The sequence below is a fragment of the Molossus molossus genome, unplaced genomic scaffold (assembly GCF_014108415.1).
Source record: "Molossus molossus isolate mMolMol1 unplaced genomic scaffold, mMolMol1.p scaffold_m16_p_6, whole genome shotgun sequence".
Lineage (NCBI taxonomy): Eukaryota > Metazoa > Chordata > Mammalia > Chiroptera > Molossidae > Molossus > Molossus molossus.
Window position 1 is genome coordinate 6,362,811 of NW_023425399.1, and position 13,928 is coordinate 6,376,738.

Below are 13,928 nucleotides of genomic sequence, written 5' to 3' on the forward strand. Positions count from 1 at the left end.
AGAGATACACTGACAGGTTGCCTCCTGCACACCCCAACCAGGGTTGGAGACCGAACCACAACCAAGGTATGGGCTCTTGACCAGAATCGAACCCAAAACTCTTTGGTCCACAGGCCGATGCTCTAACCGCTGAGCCAAACCACCCAGGGCTGACCCGCCTTTTAAAAAATCAACAGCCTCACCCCTAACCCTCCTTTTGTCCCCTTTCCTGCTCTATTTGTCTCTATGTCACCACGTAGTATAATCCAAGTTATGTATTTATTATCAGCCTCTCTCAATTTGATAAGGGAAATGCTTTTGTGTGTTTTGTTCCAGTGCCTGACATATATAGATGCTTAAGAAATATCACCCTGGCCGGTTTGGCTCAGCGGTTAGAGCGTCGGCCTGCGGTCCAGAGAGACCCGGGTTCGGTTCCCGCTAAGGGCACGTACTTCGGTTGCAGTTTGTCCCTGGCCCTGGTCGGTTGTGCGGGTGGCATCCACTCGATGTGTCCCTTTCACGTCGATGTTTCTCTCTCTCTCTCTGTTCCTCTCTCTCCCTCCCACTCTACCTGAACAAAAATGGAAAAATGTCCTCGGGTGAGGAAAAAAAAAAAAAAGAAATATCTGTTGTGTCCTGCTGGTGTGGCTCAGTGGATTGAGCGTCACCCCATGCACTGAGAGGTCGCTGGTTCGATTCCTGGTCAGGGCACATGCCTGGGTTGCGGGCTCAATCTATGGTGTGTGTAGGAGGCAGCCGATCAATGTTTCTCTCTCATCAATATTTCTGTCTCTCTCCCCATCTCCCTTCCTCTCTATGTAAAAAAATCATTAGACAACAATGTTGTAGGCGGTGGGTGGGAAGGGGAGGAGGGTGTCAATAGGGGAAAAGGAGAAACATCTGTAACAAAAATAAGTTCATTAACAAAATAATAAAGATATATTAAAAAAAAGAAGTATCTGTTGAGTGAAAGGATGAATGTTCTATGAATTCCTATTGCTACTAAAAGTGGGGAACAAAAGATGTTTCTCTCTGCATGACATTCTTGACCCAGATGGCTTTGCTCATTCTCATTACCTGCGCTATTTCTTTTTTTTTTTTTTTTTTTTTTTATCCTCACCCGAGGATATTTTTCCATTTTTTTTTTGTACAGATAGAGTGGGAGGGAGAGAGAGGAAGGGAGAGAGAGAGAGAAACATCGACGTGAAGGGACACATCGAGTGGCTGCCACCCGCACGACCAGCCAGGGCCGGGGACAAACTGCAACCGAGGTACGTGCCCTTAGCGGGAACCGAACCTGGGTCTCTCAGGACCGCAGGCCGACGCTCTAACCGCTGAGCCAAACTGGCCAGGGCATACCTGCGCTATTTCTATGGGTCGACACAGCGACCCCTGGAAGCCAGAGACTGGGTTCTTCAACATCGGGGACTTACTAGATCTCAAGATGGGTCCAGAATCGGGAGGGAATCTCAGTCCTGAAAGAGGAGGGATAATCGATAGCCCAATGACAGGTTCCTTGGCATGGCGCGGTCCTCCAAACCTCGACAGAGACTGGGACAGCGAGCGACTCCAAAGCTCAACACTCAACGTCCTCTTCTTCAGACAGATGCTCGGGAACTGCCTGTCTTAGGCGGGGTTGCCCAGAAACTCACCTGAGACAGGGACATGAGTTTCAGCAGTGTCCCTGAAACTAAGCGATGACCCCGGGGGAAAGGTGTAGTCAGACAAGGGCGAGAAGATTCTAGGAGGTGCGACCAGGACAGACACCGCCATGCAGCCGAGGCTCATCCCCACTGCGGGGAGGTTCGCAGGACGTGTGTCAGGGTCACCGCACCGGAGGGTGTATTGTCCACCACCTCCTTGTGCGCCGTTGGTCAAGGGCTGCTTCAAGGTCAAGGGAAATGTCCTGAGGCTGAGGGTGGTGGGTGCTGGCAGAGAACATCTTTCTAGGTGTGGAGTTGAGGGTGGTGGTGAATGGGTGGGAACATCTGCTAAACACTCCCTTTAAAACTAGAAATCCTTCCTCTACAGTCATCATTTTATTTTATTTTATTTTTTTATCCTCACCTGAGGACATTTTTCCAATTTTTGTACAGATAGAGTGGGAGGGAGAGAGAGGAAGAGAGAGAGAGAGAAACATCGACATGAAAGGGACACATGGAGTGGCCGCCACCCGCACGACCAACCAGGGCCGGGGACAAACTGCAACCGAAGTACGTGCCCTTAGCGGGAACCAAACCCGGGTCTCTCCGAACCGCAGGCCAACGCTTTAACCGCTGAGCCAAACCGGCCAGGGCAGTCATCATTTTTTAAAGAACAAATAGGAGGACCGTATTTCTAATAAAATGTGTATGTCAACATGTAAAACTCGGGCTTGACACACTAGAACGCCTGCTAAAGCAATCAGACGTTTGTCCTTATACCCAGAAACACTGAACTCATCAGACACAAATAGAGACCGGACTCTTGTGTTATGTCGAAGCCTTGAATGCCATTCACGCTGTGGCCTTTGTGATGTGATTTTCTGACATGCGGAACAAGTCTTGGTAAGGTTAGAACAAAGAGCGGTCTTTCCTCAATTCATACGGTAGTTACATTCTTGTAAATCCAGTGCGTATTAAAACTGCACGAAGAACACTTTGTGGGCCCACGTCAAATGCACTGAGGGTCTGGGCTCAGAATTATCAACCGGTGCGTCACCTACATGAATGTAGTGGACACTCAAAAGCTGGGATCACAGACGGTTCTTCATGACGCGGGACTACCGCGTGCATTGCTGGACATTGGACATCTGCAGCCTCTGACTGCTAAATGTCAGCGTCAACTGTCAGTCATGACTGCTTTCCCCAAAGGAAATCTGGAAAGCCCACTAGGGGCAGTGTCTCTCCTGTTCAAGACCCTCTGATCTAAAGAAAGGAGATGCTAAGACAGCGGTTCTCAACCTGTAGGTGGCGACCCCTTTGGGGGTCGAACGACCCTTTCACAGGGGTCGCCTAAGACCACCGGAAAACACATATTTCCGATGGTCTTAGGAACCGAGACACCGCGCCTGTGTCTGTCTCCAGGCGGGTCCGCCCACATGCAGATACGCCCACAGACAGCAGGAGGAACTGTATAAAGGGTCGCGGCATCAGGAAGGTTGAGAACCACTGCTATGACATGATTTCCTGTTAACTGAGAGGAGTGGGAATTTGACATGAAAAGCTGGGTTATAGGAAAGAGAGCTGGTCTCACAGGTCCCTCTGATTTTGGGGGCTGATTCATATTTACTTCCTACGCAGAGAGGAATGAATGCCAGAGAAGCCTCTGCTTATGACCCACGGGACTGTCATTGTTTTCCGGGGCAACTGTCATTTATCACCAGGACTATACTTGCCTATTACTGTGCCGGCCGGGGGAAGGTGCTAAGAAATATCATTTCTCTCCAAGAACAGCTTCTTGCAAGCGGGTCATTCATTCTTGACCCAGCATCTGAATTCAAAGATCCTGGGCAAATGAGAGAGGAGTTTGCTTGTCATCGGGGGGTGTGCACTGGTGCAGAAGGATCTGACAGCTTTGGGGTGTGTTCCCTGTTTACCAGCCCTTCAGCAGGGACGTGCGGAAGGGGCCCTCGAGCACAGCCAAGCCGAGAGTGCTGGGGGCTGGGTGGACTGGCAGCTGCAGAGCCAACCTGGAGAATTCGGTGCACATGGATTCTCTGTGCTTCATCACTGCAGGAGCAAAGACTGAGCCAACCCTCGGAGGTGAGACCAAGGGGAGGCATGGGGTAGTCTCTGTGCAAAGACTGTCTTAGCTGAATGGGGCGGAAGGTCGGCACTGCATTGGACTGGACACACAGGCTTCTAACAGACATTTGATCACAGATGGTTAAGAAGGCTGGCTTTGGAGTCAGACTTGCTGAGGTCTGATACCCCAGGTCCATTATTTAAAAGCTCTGGGACTGGAATAAGAAAATTGCCAGCACCTCAGCTTCCCCGTCTGAAGAATGGGATTCATGCTCAATTTTGGGCTTTGTGAGCTTGGAGTCAAGTAATCCACATCAAACCTTAGCACCGTGCCTAGGCTACTGGAAGAATGTGCTACATGTTGGTATTATTATTGAAATCGGGACCCAAGTCACAACTTTCTGGGACAATGAAATACTACTTGCTGGGCATGCTAGGAGTAAAACTAATTGTAGTCACTCTAAGCTTTGTGGATTCAGGAGAAAATTTTGTCTACATTGAGAACTAACAGCTGGCACCGTGCTTGACACAGAGTAGAAACTCAAGACATGTTTACAAACTTCTGGTGGAAAAGTCAGAAAGTTCAAGTCCGAGTACACAGAGTAGGTTGACCAGATAACCACATTTCACCAATTCTAGCCCTGTGTAAGTTAACTCTCAGGATATAAAAGGAGGTGATATGTGTAACATGCAGTGTAAAAAATTAGAGATGGAGTGAGGTTCCGTCTTAATCTAAATTATTTTGTCATTATTTTGTTGTGTTTATAATACGTTATGTATTTATACCATGCTCACTCTGAAATCTCGGTTTTTCACTAAGATGTTCCCATGACAGAGAAAATCAGCAAGGGCGTCGATGCTACCACCTTGAACTAAAACCCATCGGAGCTGCCCCGCTTTTCACTGCCAAAGTCAACGGAGGGGCCGAGTGGCTGCCATATCTTTGATCTTTTTACTAGTCCCGGAGCCTGAAGACATCTCAAACAGGATGTCGTGAAGGTAGCTTCCCCCACGGTGTTTGTTGAGGGACTGGCCAGCGTATTGATAGAACTGACCCAGAACTGAATCCTGGCTTTGCTGCTTTCGTAGTGCGTGACCTTGAACACACCCCTCACCGTCGTTAGTACGTGATCTGGCCCCCGTCCACTGCTCTGACTTCATCTCCCATCCTTCTTCCTCTTCCCCTCCATCTTTGGATTTCATCCACAGCGGTTCTCTTTCCGTCTCCTGAACGTACCCAGCACAAACAAACACTGTGTTTGCTGGTATCCTGCTCAGCCCTTCGCCACACGGGGCAAATACAGATTCAATTAACCTCACGCCCGTGCAGCTCAATCTTTTTGCCAAATTAGCGTTGATGCAAAGCTCATGCTGCTGACTTAGCAAATGGAAATGCAGAACGCTCAGTTAAATTCGAGTTTCAGATAAATAATAAATTATAGATATATATATGTTTTCATCTTCACCCAAGGATATTTTTTCATTTATTTTCAGACAGAGTGGGAAGGAGAGTTAGAGAGAGAGAAACATTGATGTGAGAGAGACACATCGATCGGTTGCCTCCTGCATGACCCTGACCAGGGCTGGCGACCAAACCACAACTGCTGTTCAACGTGCCCTTGACCAGAATTGAACCAACGACCCTTTGGTCCATGGGCCGACGCTCTAACCGCTGAGCCAAACTGGCCAGGGCGGTGCCTAACATTTTTGTATGAGCATGTCCTCTGCGGTCCTATTTATGAATGCGCTTTAATTTTGAGAGCTTTTAGATTTTAGAATTATAGCTAAATGACTGTGGTCCTTTTTAATTCCCCCCATTTCACAGACAGGGGATTGAGGCACAGAGAGGTTAAATAACTTGGCGAAGATCACACAGCGAGAAAGGGGCAGACCTCAGCCACTCCTGGGTGCCTCTGTGAATGGAGGTTTCTGATGCTGAGCGTCCATATCTCAGAGCAGGATTGTAACTCTTACTTCATGGTATTGTCCGTAGGGTCCAAGAAAATAATACATACGAAGTACCTGGTACACAATAGGCCTTCAGCAAATAGTAGCTATTGATGCGGGCTAAGATAGCAACAGGGAGTAAAAACATTGGAGAGAACATCTTTTTAACCGGAAAAACCTGCCTTCTGGGAAGATTAGTGTTGCTCCTTCTTAGACAACATGTCCATAATAGATAGTTGTTCTCTGTTCTTACAAACAACAACAACAACAACAACAAAAAAAACAACATTCATAGGATTTGGGGCTTTTAAAATAAAAACAACATGCAAAGCAGTCACCTGATAGGGATAGGGAGATGGTTTTTTTTTTTTTGCCGCCTGAGTGAGGTGTTCTTTTTTGCTTCATCAAGTGGCAAAGGACCATTAAAAAGAAATCTCTAATGGACGAATGGTTTCTACAATGTATTTCTTTAAAGAAGCCCAATTTGCCATTTTAGCGAATGCAAAAATTGGTGAATTTTTCTATAAAAAAGTTGAAGATGAAAAAAAAAAAAAAGAGAAAAAAATATATAACTTTTTTTCTGCCGGGTCTTAGTTGCTACGATTCTGTGCCAGGTTTGAAGACCGTGTGGAAACACCCTACAGCTAGTTTTGTCTTTCTCTTTGCATGAAAAGACACAGGGCAGAAAGCTGACTGCGGATTAAAAGGCTCTTACGTGGCGGATGAGACATCGCTGCCTTTGTCTCCCGGCTGCATCATGGCCCTTGAAAGAGACACGCATTTGTGGTAGTAAATGTGAAAATTAAACTAAACCAACAATCTCTGGTTCTTTCTAGGAATAGTTTTCCATCGCGGAAAACCCAGACTGAGTTTAGATTAGAATTAATATTTTGTTTTCATAGAAATAGCTTCTTCTTGTCTCTGTATTCTGTTTCGGTGGCTGATGTCATAATGTCTTCCACTGGGAGGCAATGGCTCACTCTAAGAATAAACAGAGCCAGGTGGTCTCCATGTGGGGTCACCCCAGGAGAAATCCGGAGACACTGCCCCTTCTTGGACCACTCAGAGATCTGGTCCTTCCTGGGCAGCGGGCTCAGGCACACTGAGAAATCGGCAGCTCGGTGGGGGAGAACGAGAAAGCATTTCACTCTAAACTCAGAACCCTATCTTCCTGCAGTTATTCTTAAAACGGATAATTTCATGTTCGTAGGTATGGAATTGTTTTTTGAGCACAAACTACTTTCAGCGGATTTTATTTATTTTTTGCACCAGGAGTTAAACATTTTTTCATTTGCTTTCAGCAGCTGAGAAATTAATTGGGGTTATTTTAAGTGGAATTGAGAACTTGCCTTTAAAATTCAGATGGCTTCTAGTGACAAAAATGCCCAGGTTCTAAGATAATCATAACAACTTACTGAATACATTCATTGTAATGCTCAAACTAGCAATTAACATTATTTATTACAGGATAAATATATTCGTCTTTTTATTACGAATATGTTCTGGGTGCACAATATTTTCCTATGTGATAATGATTATTGAAAAGTACTCATATAATCCAAATTAGTCTCTGAAACAAAGAGAAATTGAATTCCCACAAACCGATGAAAAGTGTTAGACCATACTCACTAGTGGAAATTCAGAAGTACTTTCGTTTGTTTTTTAAGGATTAAAAGAATCCCTGTTGATAGAGACAAAGACACACTTTTAGGTGCCCTCAAGTTAAAAAACAAAAACAAAACCCACCACCAAAGAAAATCTTTCGTTTATAATTTTTCCTTCTCTCTTGATTTCATTCACCCATTCTTCTTATTACTATCCCTTCTGTTTTCTGAAGTGTTACAAATGCTGAGACTCTCTATTGATAAACCAGGACAACAAAAAGCCGAATGAGGAGAAAAAAAGGGTTCACGCCATCACCCCGCCTTTCCCAGGTCAGAACCGAGGCCGCGGGTGCAACGGTGAGTCCCGCCCTTTTGGATGGATGGATCCTGTCGATGATCTGATAGAAGCTGGGAGTTCGGGACATGCATAAGGAAGTTTATGTTTAATTTTAAGGGTCTGTTCTCTGGTTAACCTACCCGTGACCGTCAGTGGGTTAAGAACTCCCCCTGGACTAACAACCCTGGAAGGCCATTTGAGCAATGCTGGCTACACACTTCAGAGTCCCGTGTACGAGGAAAACAAGAGGCCTCTCAATGATTTAAAACAGTCACTAAGCATTTCGAGCTGGTGACGGCAGAGAATTAAATCAACGGTGGGACTTTTCTAAGCACAGTGCCTCGTGTAACTTCACAGTTTGTACATCCATGAAGCCAGCCATACTTATTATTATTATTTTTTATCCTCGCCTGAGGACATGTTTGCATTTATCTTCAGATAGAGTGGGAAGGAGAGAGGGGGAAAGAGAAAAAGAGAAACATCGATGTGAGAGAGACACATCAACTGGTTGCCACCCATGTGACCCCAACCGGGACCTGGGACAAACTGCAACCGAGGTACGCGCCCTTAGGGGGAACCGAACCCGGGTCTCCCTGGTCTGTGGGCCGATGCTCTAACCGCTGAGCCAAACCGGCCAGAGCGCCAGCCATACTTTCAAGCATAGGGTAGTGGTTACTATTTCAAGCTCCGATGCTGGACTTGCTAAGCTTAAACCACAGCTCTCCTTGAGATTTCTTGAGCAAGTTACTTTTTTTTGGTCTCTCTTTCCTTACTTGTAATAATAGTACCTACCACGTAGGGTTATTGCAAAGAATAAATGAATTAGTATGCGTAAAATCCCCAGACTAGTCAAGACACAATATTGACTCTTCTTAAAAAAAAACCATGTTGTTGACGTATATTCGCAGCATGTTGCTCCCTTAATTGAAATCTATCCATGGCCCCATGGATAGGTGGATGGGGCACCGCCCACATCAGGCCAGGTCTTGCCTTGGCTCCCAGCTGCCTGCCACCCAGGTTCTTCCTCCCCCACCTCTTCTTCGCTCACACACACTCCAGCCATCCTTGTCTTCCACTACGTCACTGCACACCCAGGCCGAGCCCTCGCTCATCTCAGGATCTTTTTTTTTTTTTTTTTAATCCTCACTCGAGGACATTTTTACTTTTTTGTTCAGGTAGAGTGGGAGGGAGAGAGAGAGAGAGAGAGAGAAACATCGATGTGAAAGGGACACATCGAGTGGCTGCCACCCTCACGACCGACCAGGGCCGGGGACAAACTGCAACCGAGGTACGTGCCCTTAGCGGGAACCGAAACCGGGCCTCTCGGGACCGCAGGTCGACGCTCTAACCGCTGAGCCAAACCGGCCAGGGCTCATCTCAGGATCTTTGCGCAGACCCTCTGCCTGGGATCTTGTCCCAAGCCCCCGCCAACACCCCTCTTTGCCTAAACCCACCCCCGTTTAAATGTCCCCTCCTCAGGGAGACCTTTCCTCTTTGTGTTCATCCTTCCCTCCTTTCGCTCTGTTAACAGTATTATTAAAATAGAATTTACATACCATAAACTCACTTTTATTTATTTTTAATTTTTATTTTTTATCCTCACCTGAGGACATTTTTCCATTTTTTGTTCACATAGAGTGGGAGGGAGGGGAGGGGGGAGAGAGAGAGAGAGAGAGAGAAACATCGACGTGAAAGGGACACATCGAGTGGCTGCCTCCCACACGACCAACCAGGGCCGGGGACAAACTGCAACCGAGGTACGCGCCCTTAGCGGGAACCGAACCCGGGTCTCTCTGGACCGCAGGCTGACGCTCTAACTGCTGAGCCAAACCGGCCAGGGCCCATAAACTCACTTTTAAAAAAAGTAAAATTCTGTGGCTCTTAGTGAATTTCTAGAGTTGCGCAGCCTTCCTCGTAAGCTAACTTTAGAACACTGTATCTGCTCATCCTTCAAAGACACCCCTTTTCAGTGACTCCCCATTCCTACCCCCAGCCCTGGGGAACCAGTAATCTGCTTTCTATCTCTATAGATTTGCCTTTATTGCACATTTTATATCAATGGAATCACACAGTACACGGGCTTTGGAGTCTGGGTTTCTTTCACTTAGTATGTTTTTGAGTTCATCCATGTTGGGGCATGTATCCACACTTCAGTTTTTATTGATTGTTCATTAGTATTTCACTGTTGGGTAAACCACATTTTATTCATCCACTCCCTATTGCGGACGGACATGGGGGTGTTTCTACTTCCGGGCTGTTCTAACAATGCCCCTCAGAACGTTTACATGAAGTAGAAGGGCCTTTCTTTACCATCCTGCCCAGAGGGTTCCCTTGTTTTCCATGTATTCTCTTTGGACCCTGTTGTTTATTTTCTCAGGACACTTAACTGGTAGTTATTTTTTCTTTGCTTTTAAAAAAATGTCTCCCCAATGAGAATGTCATCTTCAAGGGACTGTCATGACTGTCAGCATATCCCCAGGGTTGGGTACACTGCATAACTGCTGAGTGAGTGAAGGACCAAACACATTTTGGTGGAATGCACATGCTATGTAAACCATGCTTCCGACAGTCATGCCCAGTCAACAAATGGGGGCTCCCTGTTATAAGGCAGATCTGTTCCCCCAGGCCCACCCCAAAGGGCATCACTGAAAGCAGTGTGAGACTCGAGGAAGGGCCAGAGGACGAATGTGGACACCCTCCTGCAAAGGGAGATCATCTGGAACTGATCACCTATCACGAGAGTGGACGTACGGATGCTGCTCGGTTTTTCTAGGTGTTTACGAAGGGGAGGATTTGCTTCCTATCTGAAGCCGTGCGCTCAGAGTGTCCAGTGGCTCCTCCACCTCTGCCTATCTTGTCCCCAAGTTAACTCCGTCCTGGTCGAATTTTGATCTCAGAGTCTGGGATGTTCGAGAGCAGGCAAACATACAGAATGGAACAAGTGCGTGCGGGAGGGGCCTTTGATGCAAAGGAATGAAAATAAGACTCGTGTTTAGAAACCCTCACGGTGCTTTGAGCACTGTGCATGCCTTGCCATGGGCCACTTTGACTCATTTTTTTGGTGCTCAAACTGATGCATTCTCGTTAAGAAGGGGTAGAATTCCGCGTTGCTACTCTAGAAGCCCAAATGGCAAGATTTATCTACCCATTTCATTCAGAATTCCTGCCGTTATCAAGAAAATCTCCCCAAAGTAAGTCCACGAAAAGAGAAACGTTTTCAAATCAACACTGCTCATCACGTAAAGGGCGAACTCCAGCAGAGGCTGCCGGGAGACCACCACGCCCCACGTCTCTGGACATCGCCACGGGATCCTGGACACCCTCATTTCGTCCAGCCTGGTCCCTACTCCACACTGCTGCATGCATCCTTCCATTTCAAAGCTCTTGGGTAGGGCCCCTGACCTAAGACACAACTTCTACCACTTTGGCTCTAAGGATGTGGTTGAATCTTTCTCCTTGTTCTGACCGCAGCTCTCCTCCTAGGCTGATGCTCAGGCTGTTCACCTGATGCAACGAAATCCAGCCAGCCCCTTGTCCTGCCAGGCCAGGTGACCCACTACCCCGATCTGCCCGAGGTGGTCCTGGTGTCAGCACAGAAAGACTCACGTATCTTAGGAGACTCCTCAGTCCTCCGTAAGCTGTGACAGCTGGTCACCTTCTTCCCAGGTTTCTACAAAGAGTTCATGCCGAGGACTGGTGGGGTCCATTCATTAGCCTTTTGTGTCGGTCTAAGTAGATTTCCACTACCACTGTGTCCATTGCCCAGGGATGAGTCTGAGATGCAGTCCATGGTGCAATCAGAACAGCCTTAATACATGTGAGACTTTGGCCCAGAAATTGTACTTACTTGTGGAAGTGTGCAAAGACTGAGTTACAAGGAGGCTTAGTTTTGTGAATTGGAATCAGACTTGGAAAACAACCTAAGTGTCCAACCACAGGCCGATGATAACATAAAATGGGCATCCCTTCCATGACATGTTTTTGCGTGGCCTTTAAACATAAATGTAGAAAAGTCTTTAGTGGGGGTGGGGGAGAATGTTCACACTATTAAGCGAGGGAACAAATCAACTCACAAAATGACCTGCAGGTCACGACTCTACTTTTCAAGAAAAAAATGTCTGATACAGATGTGTGCACAGGTGATAAACGTTTACCAACCAAAGCATTGACACGGGCGGTGATAGCACCAAGAGGTGGTCTTGGGTAGCTGGGAGACAGCCTCACCCTGACCTCCATCAGCAAAGCACTTACGCCTCCAGGCACCACAGGGTACTTGCTCTGCACCGTGGCTTCAGGGCAAGTCTCCCGGACTCTCTTCCGACCTCATTTCCCAGCCCTGCAGCATCCCCCTCCCTTGACTGACATTCCCAGACCATCCTCTGCTCTGCATGGTGGGATGACAAAGACCTTCAGTTTCTTTCTATTTAGATTTCCCTGCTTTCTCTTCTTGTATAATAAACATCGATGACACGTCTGTTTTGTGAGGAATGCCAATTATTTACGTGAGAAGAGGGAACTTGGGGCAAGGTTTCCATGGTGGTGAGTGGAGAAACTAGGCAAACACATTTAAGCAGAGGGGGTGGCCGCAGGAGGTGCTATTGGACATGGCAGTGGTTGTTGCCCATGGCGGCAGTTTTCAGGGACACCAAAAGAATCTGCCACCCCCCAGGGGGGCTTTCCACCGCCTCTGAAGTTGACGCCTAAAATTCCCACCTAATTTCTTAGAGTGAAGGCATCAAAAGTCTCTCCAGGGGCTGCTAAGTCATCACTGGTCATTACTGATTTGGCACAAATTGATTTATAAGACTATTTCCAGGTACCTGGGGAGGCCCTGTGAGAATAAGACACAGGCTGGCTATTTTTTTTTTTTTGCTGAGAAAGGTGTGGTGATACAGGTTTGGGCTTCTGGAAACACTCAGGGTTGGTCAGCTACGCAGGCAATTGAGAGGAAAAAAAGAGCTTTGGCTGAGGGTCCAAAATTGAACATAGAGTGGAGAGAATGAGTCCGAACCAAACTCTAAGCCTAACACAATGCTCCGTACCCGAATTGTGCTTTTACGGATCATTTCCTGGCATTTCTATGGTTTTAGAAGCAATCGGTTCGCAAAGGAGACCGTGAATGAGAATCTTACGAAGGGGACATTCACTAACACACTGGTTACCTTTTATTGTGCACGTAGTACGTGTCCGGCACTGTACCAAGTGTTGTGTGTACATTCTCTCTCTCCATGTCTCACAATAAACTTATGAGGCCGCTAATAGAGCAGATTAGGAAGTAGAATGACTGGGTGTTGGGAAAGTTTGCTAAACTCACAGAGCCAGCAGGTGGAGAATTTGACCTCACATTTCTCTGACCCTAATGATTTTCCTGTTTTCTTCCTTGAGGCCCGTAGAAATGCAACTGATTTCTTTGCTACCAGCCAGAGAAAACACACTGCTTTGCAAGGGGTCACCCGATTGGGTTAGGCCCATCTGAGAGAGAAGATCTCTCTCTGTTAAGGTCAACCGAGTTGAGATGCTCATTACATGTGCCTAGGTCCCTTCGACAGGACCGAGGTTAGCGTTTGGTTGAATAAACATGAGAAGGGAATCTTTAGAGTTTTGCCAACCACATAGAGTCTTTCAAAATCCTAGATGGATGATAATTTGGTTAAATTTTTATGTGACCTGGAACGCAACTTCTTTTGACAGAGAATCAATTAATATTTGTAAGCACTAAAACGAACATACGAGAGTTAAGCATCATTAGAATCTTATTTGCATTAAAAAAATCTATTTTCTTCATTTCCCCCCCTGCATGGTAGACTCTGGGCTGTAATACTGTGTTGTTTTTTCAAACATTTTTTGAAGTTTGCGATCTGTTTGGAGTTGAAAGGAAATGTCACTTCCCAACTGCTCAATTTTTAATAATGCAAAATATTCTATAACTGATCCTGGATAAAAACACTGTTGACAAAAAAAAAAAAAAATCGTTTCACTCGATAAGGGAAAACGGTGAATTAATGAGTGTTTAGTTACATTTTTTTTAAAAGAAACTGAGTATTGGCAGATCAAAAGTCGACAAAAATTATTTTGGTTCAGTGTATAGATCAAATGCACATAGCCCCCTTTTTTGCTTTAATGGATTGAAATTGAAACGTTGTATTTTCATTTGAGACAAAGAAAAAACACCCAGCAATGTTCCGAGGCCCCAAATTATGGCCGGAACCACTAAGCCAGGCCTTTCGTAACAGCTTTGCTCTCCAGATCCTGACCCATTAAAAACGCCCATGATGTTACTGGAGTGAGCTCTCCCCTAAGGAACACGCAGATTCCGTGAGCAGGGCATTGCTCTCG

The 13,928-nt window shown here is 46.4% G+C and overlaps 1 protein-coding gene across 1 annotated transcript in view; it reads right to left on the reverse strand.

Moving 5' to 3' along the window:
• TSHZ2 (teashirt zinc finger homeobox 2) overlaps positions 1–13,928 on the reverse strand; it is a 415,499-nt gene that overhangs the window by 76,876 nt on the left and 324,695 nt on the right. The window lies entirely within an intron of this gene.